This window comes from Egretta garzetta, unplaced genomic scaffold (assembly GCF_000687185.1).
Source record: "Egretta garzetta isolate BGI_Z169 unplaced genomic scaffold, ASM68718v1 scaffold262, whole genome shotgun sequence".
NCBI lineage: Eukaryota > Metazoa > Chordata > Aves > Pelecaniformes > Ardeidae > Egretta > Egretta garzetta.
Genome location: NW_009258797.1, coordinates 511,894 through 522,534, shown reverse-complemented (window position 1 = coordinate 522,534; position 10,641 = coordinate 511,894).

Below are 10,641 nucleotides of genomic sequence, written 5' to 3'. Positions count from 1 at the left end.
ACAGCATTAACACAACTAATTCACTCTAAAGCATTTTATTCATCGCTTTCATGCAAAGTTTGGACTCAGTGAGCTAAAGCAGATGAGGTTAGTCTTTTCTTCTTTTTGAGACAAGAGAATGTAATTTGTTGAGTGTGTAGCAAGTATTGCACAGTGGCTCTATGATTTGCATAAAGAAATATGTGAAAATGAGTAATGTGTAGAACAACCCAACTTAAAGTTAGTTTATAAATCAGAATAGAAACCACATTATTTTCCAAATACAGATAAGCACTTGTCCTCTTAGATCACCTAAATTGTGTAAAAGTCAAGTCCATAGAAAATGCTAAAGTTCTGTTTAAATAGCACTCACCTTCAGGGCTCTGATGATTTTCTCTAAATAAAATGGTTTTCTCCTACTTCAAAAACAAAGCTAAAAAAAATTCCAACCAAAATATGAAATCCAGCAAAAAATGAAAATCACACACTGTCCAGATGGAAACACTCCTTCTAAGCCCTGACAAGAGCCTGGGTACGTACTACAGTGTCCAGGCTCAGGACTACTAAGCAGGGAGTCACGACTTCCAATGGTCCATGGCTGCCAGACTTGGCTCCTTCTACAGCTTCTGGAAAGCAACACTCCCAGCGCCCATGTTTGGAACTGACTGCAGCCAGCCTCGTTGCAGGCGTCTGTCTGAATCCCATTCACTGTTAGGATTTCAGTCACACAGAGAAAGAAAAGTCTGTACCTACATGTTATTTTTGATCTAGACTTCACAACTGGGACCTCAATATTTGATTACACTGCCCCAGTGGCTCCTGCACTGCGAGAAAATTTCCAGTCACTAAAGGAATAGGGTTACCAGTTCTGTCTGCATCTCTTCTTTTTGGAAAAATCCAACTGCTGTATCATGCAATCTCTTTTACTTGTGGAAAATCAGCTCTCTGCTCAAAAAATGCAAATATTTTAGCGAGCCCATCCTGCTGTGTGTTTCTAAGGAGCAGGTTCCCTTCAGCTATGACAAACTCTTTGATAATACTATTCCTCCCAGGGAAGAACAGGTTGATGTCTACAGAAATTTTGAGATCTTTTTTCACCACTAGAAAATTTTCTTTATTAATTTTGTATATAATTTGCTAACCAGCTACTGTATTCCTTCAAAACAAAGCACTTAGGCTGTTTTATCTCTGCAATACCACAGACGCTATTAGCAAGCAGAATGGAAAACAAGTTGGATGAATTTAACCAAAGCATGCTTATTCACCGTAAATAAGGCTTCATACAGTGGGTTTTTTTCACCTGTTTAGAAACAGGTTCTACACCATCAATTTCACTTCTATAAGGTACAATAAAACACTTTGCATATGAAGCTACAACAACACATAGGAAAGCTGGATAAAGGACAAACACTTCCTGATAATTAAAAAACAGAAAATACTGTCCAAAGAAGGTCAAAATAATATATGTTTAAAGAATCTATTGTTATATTAATATGCAGATTTCTTACCACCTGCACATCTTTAAATGAAATTGCACTCTTAAGCTTTTATAAGTCATTATCATGTGATCACAGCCCTGACAATTGTTGAAATTAAATTCATCAAAAAATTGACATTTCTTTACCTAAAAAAAATTATTTCTCATGGTGATAAACTAATCACTAAGAAGTATCAACTGTCATTAAACACATCCCTTTATAATTCCATAAGGTCAAGCATCTTTCTACGTTACTCAACAATTCAACTTGCTTCCTACAACAGTCTGTTCTGTTTTGGTTTGGTTTAATGTATACATCATCTGATAATTTGTGCTTCTGTACGACTGCTTTGATTTTTGTCATATCATAGAATCATAGAATGTTTAGGGTTGGAAGGGACCACTAGTGGTCATCTAGTCCAACCCCCCTGCAGTGAGCAGGGACACTGCTAACTAGATCAGGTCTGTCCTGGCTGTTGGTTTTTTTCCGGACCCACTGAGAAGACTGGTTCAGTTTTGTTTACAACAGACATTATGGCAGACCATAATCTGCAGTAGTTAGACCCCCTTTTCTCCTCCACTGGTACCAGCTGGTACTACTGCTACTGCCTTGGCCATCTCTTTCAACTCAAACTACAGCTGTCAAATCTGCAGAGCACAGCTCCACCAGCCAGTCTGCACTCGGACCTTGATGAGTAAAATTCCCATTCATTTCATGATCTTTTACTGTGCTCCCAAGCAAAATTCTCCTTCTGTCAAAGGCAGACTGAATATTCAGTTTGGAATGTCCAAAACTGAGTGTACTTATGACCCAGTAACAGGACTTTATCTTATATATCACTAAGCTGATTTTTTATTTTAGAGTATGCGGATAACAAATCAACATCTTCCATATTTTAGAAGGGAGATCAAGCTAGAGAGAAATCTTGCCGGCTGATTTTCTTTTGCTTTACTAATTGGATACACCTATTGCTATCATAGTCTTCTGGGAAAAACATTAATACCAAGTAATATCCTGCACGTTCTCAAAATTATGAATAAACATGCAGTATCTGAACGACTGACTTGCTGACAGATGCAAGGGAATTTTCCTTTTTCCCCCCTCTAGGGAAATTCTAACGCTGCAAGTGGCTTGAAGAAAGAAGAGGTGCCTGGGCTGCCACTGCTGCAGTTCTGTGAAGTTTCAATTGGCATAGACGCAGGAAGCAAGGAATTGGAGAAATCAGAAGAAGGTGGATGCAACTGGGGTATATTTAGCCCAATAAATTACAGCTGCTTCAAAAGCACTGTGTCATCCCTATTTGTCCAAAATCCATTCTCAGTCTGAAATCTGCAGGCTGCAGATTTCACCAAAGTATGCATATCAGCACCAAAAAAGAGAGGTGAAGCAGAAGCCACTATAAAAAGTGAGTGTGTACTAAGGACGAGCCAAGGCAAGAGAAATACCTTCCTTTGCAAGGATGTCAGCTCTGCAGCTGGCCCCTGCCTGTCCCGCCCCCCTATTAAAGGGGAAATCTGGTCAGACCTGAAGCACGAAGAGGAGGGTAGGAGATATCCGTTGAACATTCTGTCCAAGAGCCTATACTTTTTTTTGCCCACCATTGCAACAAAGCTTAATTACATATCAATCATACCAAGTAATCTCTGTATTTTTATCCTTAAGGCACCGGCCTTGTGAGACTTCGTTCAGGCCCCTGGGATGCCATTACAAATATTCTTAAGCTTATATGAGGCTAAATATGCATACATCAAGCTCTCCTCCTTTGGCTGCTATAGTTTCTGCCACAAATTTGAGCTCTTGTTCCAAGACCCAGACTAGTTATAGACTGCAAGTAAGCACAGCAGAAAGGTCAAAGGGAGGGAGGAAATCTGCACCCTGTGGCTTGATGGACTGCCATCCGCACAGGCCCTTGTGGAACTACATGCGTGTCCAGTGCTTGTGATGGAAAAGGACCGACCTCAGTGTCCCAGACTATATTAGCGCATACTCTGTTCCTAAGAATCAACTTCACGTGCAGCAAAACCCAGGGGAAGTTCTTAAGAAACAGCAAGAGCAACAAAGAACAGGCAAACTAACTTTTCAATCAAATTGTGTGAAATTGCTCTTAAGTTTTGCTCTTTTCCTATTTTCCTCGGTAACTAATTGCTCAGGAAGAAACCTGATCAAAGCTAGCACATACTGCTATCACTTAAAAGCATTGCTAAAAAAAAGCAATCTTCTAACCCATTTAACAGCTATCACTTCAGTAATGAATTAACTGAAATATATTTAGTTTACACACAATTAAATTGGTCAATGCAATAAGCAAAATAAACCTGTGATGTAAAACTTCAACCGCTATCCAAAATTCACCCCACCTTTTTTGTTTTGAGAGCTTTAGTGCCGCACTATTTTTCAAATAGATTTGTAATTGGAATAGAAACCATTTCATTAATGCCATGTCAGGATGAACAATTATTAGCTTTGACTGAGTACAACATTTCCTTTACCCACTGGAGTACAGCTCTTTACAAAACTGATACATCAGCATAAAATGATCTAAAGAAAGTGTGAACCTTGCAGCTTTATTTAACTGATGCGAAATAAAACTGAAGCAAACACACATTTTACATTGTAGGCTGTTTCATCAGAAGTATAATAATTTACATTTTAGTTTTGTGTGTCAAAGCATATTTTTTTCTTTACCTGCTATTCTGTTTCAGTTTTTAACATTTAGTCTTAGAGATATGGCTTCATCACAGCAGACAATCTTACCAAAGCCCCTTTGAAAACAGCAAAAATCCGCTTCTATCAAATAGCAATTTATAGAGGAGTATGCACACTTTTCAATCTCAGCCAGAAAAACTTCTTTCAAATATTCATATTCTTCCTGGTTACTTTAAAGTTTTCAGTGTGAATTTTACAGTACAGATTCCACTTTGTTATATTTTTGATGCCTGCCTGTAGAATTTTGTGTGGGTTCACAACAACTCCTAACAACCACACCACTCAGCAGGATGGTTTGTTGTTATCTGTGGCCAAGGCTATAGCATCAGGGGTTAACAGAGTTATAAAAGTGTTCCTAAACATCCTCTTCTCTAAGTGAAGACTATTCCTAAAGTGTGCCCTTAGAAGGAAGTCTAACAGCTGAACAGATATATTTGAAGTATTAAAAAAAGCCTTAAGTAACACCCACTTTTGAGAAGTCCCTTTACACATACTTAAGGATGGTATTTTTAGTCAGTGCCTGTATTTGCAACATGTATCCTGGTAATTATGATGTGTCAGAAATATGCATTACTAGAGTGGGAAGCACCTTTTTCAGCAGCGGACGTAAGAAACATAAATAGGTTAAGACAGATTAACGGTTACCAGATCTTCTCAAAGGCTTCAAACAAGACCAAAGGCAGATCAAAAGGTTAACATTAGATATTCTATTCCTATTCAGAGTAGTCTGTGAGAGCAAAACAATACTATATACAGCATCATTTTCACCTAGCCTTTGCCAGCTTTTCTTTTTAAATGCTTTCAAACCCAAACCTAAGTGCTACATCTTAAATTTTCATGTATTTACTAGTAGTCTTCAAGAAAAGTAAAAGCCACCTGTTTAGCTGGACAGACATACAAACACACAAGGAGAAAACTCACCCATCATTGCAGTTGGAAAGAAAAGTAATTTGCAAAGTATATTACAATGAGTAGAAGACAGGATACCATTTATTCACTAATCTTGTAAGTGAAATTAATCAAATTAATATTCTCCTGAAAATAGCACAACTGATAGCACACTGTACCTCAAAGCCAATTTCCCACTCTCTTCAAGAGCTTTCAGGTTATCAGCCAAATGTAATTTTGTAATTTTTCTCTCATGCTACAATACAGGTGAGGAAACACAGCATCACAGGGGACCCACAACTTCAAATACTCACTCACTAGGCACAACCGAATAGAAATGCTTTAAAAACCTTTCAGTCATTTCAAGTTAAGTGCTAAATAAAACAGAATTATGGGTTGTAAGGAAGAAAAAACATTGTCTTGCTTCGCCCCAATCCCAGTATCTCTGGAAACACTTCTGCACACTTTATCAGCAATACTCTTCTCAGTTATACATTCCTATACAGTTATACTGGAGACCTAATTTGCTTGCAGTGAGATTTTGAAAAAGAGCTAAAGATGCTAACTTCTAAATGATAAAATGCAGTGTACTCAAGAGGGAAAATGAATGATTTATGGTTCAGAATTAGCAGATTAACAAATTTCACTGTTCAGTTTTTTTCCCCCCACTCCAAGCTTATAAATATAAATACCAGCCATTATAATCAAGTATGGTTTACTCATGAGGTTGATCTTTAATGATGCTAACTCAGCTGATGCTGATGAGATTTTACAACTTGGACTTTCTTGATTAGATCGCAATATTAAGGCCTACTGTCTAGATAGAGAGTACTGGTTTTGGAGTGGGGGCTTTTTTTTTCCCCTTCTTTTTCTCCTGTGCAGTCTGAACACGTTATCCATGTACAAAGCAGCATCAGTCTATTCTCTGTAGATAAGAGCACCTCCTTTCAGATTCTCAGAGAAATCCAGGCACTATCAGAGATGTACCCGAAACGCGGATGCTGAGCAAAAGCAAAATCTGCATGTATTCCTCTGAGTGCCGTATATCGCTATTTTTGGAGTCAAAGATCTAGTTGCAGACAAAACGTTACTGATTATATGTGTAGCTACACTGAACCAACCCCACTTGGGTTCTGATCAGCAATAGAATGTCACATTGCTCATCTGAGGTGTAATCAAATCATTGAGGGTACAAAGGGATATTCATAGGCGAGCTAAGTAAAGCTCTGCTCTTAATAGTGAGATTCTTTCACACCCTTCATCCAGCCAAAAAACTGTTTCTCAATGTCATCTCACTCCCAAATGTATTTTTTAAGTTACCTGTAAAATTCTGTGTCTTGCCTGGACAACTCCATCAGACTTAAATCAACATATGCATACTATTATGCTTCAGAAATCAGTGGTGTTACAGTGGCACAAAAGTTAAACAGATCAAAGTAATCTCACTGATCATATCAATTAAAGCAATTTTCCTCAAACACTGATTAACGCCTGTTGTATGTTAAATAACAAAACAAGCAAGCTGATCATTTGCATGCCACATACAGCCTGCTCCATCAGTGAGACAGGTTTAAGAAAGGAAAAGCTTCCTTTATATCATTAGCTGGTTTTTCGTTACCATGACATAAATCAATGCACAATAAAGGGGTATTAGAAATCACACTGTTCTGAGACTTAAAAGAAGATAAAAAGTGATTTCCTAATTAAGAGTGGGGTGGGAATCACATTACTGCCTTATTTTGTAGTAATGTAGAAGATACAAATAACAATATGCACCCAAAAGAGATTAAGCATCAAAAGGGGCTGAGTTCTGTAAAACTTCAACTTTTAAAAAAGAAAATTAAAAACAAACCAACCAACCAACCCAAGGAAAAAAAGTTTGAAATAACAAGTTTGAAGAAGGTGAAGAGTTTGTGAAAGCAAAGAAGAAATATTTGTTCATAGGGTATTTCTGCATAATACGCTCAGTCTTTCTGCATTTCATTTGGCTGAATATGTGGGAAAGGAAACAGGATCCCAGCCTGGATGAAATCAGACCTGCATAATGTAATCAAGAATAAGGTATTATATATCAGATATAATATAAAACAGGTAGAAGTTGAGATGAGGAAAGGAAAGAGAAGTAAAATATGGAAAATGGACCTAAACTATACAAGAAGCCGAGATAAGATTTTTCCCCAGGTACATTAAAAACATTGTGAAGAAGATAGATCAGATTCAGAGAGATGGCAAAACTAATGTGCTGACAGCAGAGGTATGAATGAAGGTAAGTGCACTCATTAATTCCATAATCACAGGAAGCCAGGGTCATCAACAGAAGTCATTTTTGAGGACGAAAAATTGTTATCAGGAAAGGTATCACACCAGAGAATGTTAAAGAAACCCCAGGACATACAGTAACAAAAACTACAGTAAATCAACAGAACAATAAATACATTGAGATGGCCTCTAATCTTAACTTCATTCAGAGACTTTTCAGTTATATGCTCAAGATAACAAGAAATTGCCTTAAAAATCCAATCTCAAAGAGGTAAATAAATGAAAGTGTACTTTGAAATTAACAATTTGCTTTAAGAAGTGAAGAAACTCAGTGAAGTCCTAATATAAAAGTGACTATTAGGAATAAGATCCCAGTGTTTGATACTTTATTTTTTTAAAACAGATAATGGCTACTTGCTTCCTTGTAGCATATGTATCCATGCTATCCCTAATTTTATTAACAAAGCCTTAAGAATAAATATACATTAATTCAGGATTGTTATCATGCACATTAGAAATATGAAATAAGTATATGAGAGAGAAAAATGTGTAAGATGAATAAAACACTACAATAGTACTGTATCCAGATTTGAAAAACACTGCCCATCAAATCAAGTCAAGATTCCAGCACTACAGGAACACTCCATCTGCCTACTGCTATGATTATTCACACAGAAATCCTAACGTTGAACAACACAGCACTACATAAATCGTGACAATTGCAAAGGGAAGGCCTCCCGGGTATTTTTCCCTGACTTGAATTAAGACCTTACCCTCTACAGAAGAAAATTAGTGTCGACCTATTTAAATATCCAGAGAATTATTTTTTTTCTTAACGTAATTCCTAATGTGCTTATGTTCATGTTTTAGACACAGTCAGAGCCAGCAGGAACTGCAACCCTTGACTAAGTAACTGCATAATGAATTACAGTTTCTCTTCTAACACTAAAACAAATCAGAATCTGAGCCCAGCAGTTATGTACTTTGCAGAACTCAACCAGTGAGGCTGCCAGCCCTGCACATATATTTCAGTGAAGAGGCCCCAAATCAATGAAGGACTAAGCATATGCTTAATTATACTTAAGCATATGCTTAAGTATTTCCTAAATTGGCACTGTAATTAAGATTACATTTTCTAGGTTATCAGTTTGACACTAATTGTAATCAATGCAAATTTATTCTTTCTGGTATTTGTTCACGGAGCAATCCTGATTTCGGTTGAATATATCTATTGCTCTCATAACACAACTCAGCAATTTTCTGTCTGTGGGTTGAAATGAGCAGTTACTGTTCACAAGTATTTCTGGATTGCTTAAATCTCTTGGAATTGCTTTGTTCTGCTACAAAACACAAAACATTTTAAAACGTTAAACTGGTCATATGGTAGGAATAGTTAAAGGAGAAAATACTTAGGTAAATAGATAACTAATAAACTACAATTCCACCAAAACAATATCAATCAACAGCTTTTAAGTGGAAGTCTATATGCCATACTTGTGCTATAGATATAGTTGAACCTGGAAAAGACTGGCTCAACTCTTGTAGCTGCCTGGATAGCTTAGCTGAAATAATTTCAGTATTCAGAGGCAGCTGGGGAAAAGCAGCTTTTCTTCTCTCTGGCTCGGTACTATAGACAATGCCAAAGCCAGGGATCACTAAGTGCCTTTTGTTTTTTTCCTGCTGTGTATAATCCTTGAGTTGGTAAGGGCTCCCCACTCACCTCACCAGAGTTTGAGGGCTTACCTCTTCCATGAGAAGGAGTTAAAAACTAGGGAGTTAAAAACACGGGGGAATGGGGTTGCCATGAGAGAACAATTGGTGTCTCACGCACACCGCAGGAGAGCTGCTTACACACACCGGTAGCATGCTGATGTTGGAAGAAAGGGAATTAGCATTTTCCAGCATCATCTTTAATACCTCACTAAATGTAAAGTGTCAAGCAGTAGTTTACCCATAGTTTTGCCTGCAATAGTTTGCAGTTAACTGAATTTAGAACCATTTCCTGCACGACAGACCAAAGGGCCTATAGTAACACTTCTACCCAGCCTGTAAAATTCTGTTTCATCTACAACTCACCTTTGGAAAGGCATTCAGTTTTAAATTTACAGACTTCAAATAATAAACTAAATCTGGACTTCACCACATCCTCAGAAAAGCCTTTCGATAGCTGAAGTACTTTAAGTTAAAAACATGCATTTAATTCTAATTTTAATTCACCTAGCTTCAACTTCAAACAACTGGATCTATGTTATTTTTCCTGTGCCGCGAGGAATTACTTGCCCATGGATATCTCATCCCAATAAACCTGCTTGTAAACAGTACTCAAATCATCTCTATACCTCAATTTCAGTAACTTAGCTTCAAAGTTTTCTTACTACATGAAACTTCTTCTTTCCAGAAAGATTAATTTTGTAGTTTTTCTGAAATCTTACTCAACTTTTCCAAAAGTCTTTCAAAATTCTGGGCTGAAAAAAGAATCTGAAAACAGTAGTCTAGCACTACGCTCAGTAATATCAAATAGCAAAGTAACTCAGCCTTCCTATTCTGAGCTTATACCATATTTCACACTTATAGCTTCCAGGTTTTAGTGAAGTTCACATTCATTTGACTAAGACAGGCATTTAAAATCCAAATCCATATATTAAGTCTGAAAGTGAGATTTACAGATGGCTCACAAATTTTAAATTGTGATCTCCATATAGTTACATTAGCCTAGAAAGATCTAAACTTCACAGGCCTATCAGCTTTCAAAACTCAGGTTCTTTATGATTCCCAAAATTCTGGTGGAGACGACTAATAGTGCTTCAGGTCTCTTCATACAGCTGAGGAACTTGACATTTATTTCATGCTTACCTCCCAGCAAGGTCAAAAAACTAAACCCTCTATGCATCCTGCACACCAAATACAGCTGAAATGCAGCACAGTTCCGATTCCTTACAAATATGGCTGCAGTATATGATATCCCCCTTTTATTTATAGATCAGTTAACCCACCAAAGATGCGAGACGCTTAAACTTAATCCTCTCTTTTTGAAGAAAGGATTCAAATACACCTGTAGAACCATTCAGAAAAGTATACTTACTGTTAATGTACAGGTTAACCTTCAGCGTATGTACAGAAATATAAAAATGTATGTGAATTACAGAGGGAGATGAAGTAATGCTCTATAAACACCTTGAGGAAACGTTCCATTTGGTACCAGATATTTTTACTTCTTAAGGATCAGAGAGTGAACATGATTCTTACCTTATTCCTAACTCCAAGGACTCCGGTATACTTTATAGACTACCTTATCCATAATTCCTTGAATTAGGAAGAGATAGCCGAGACT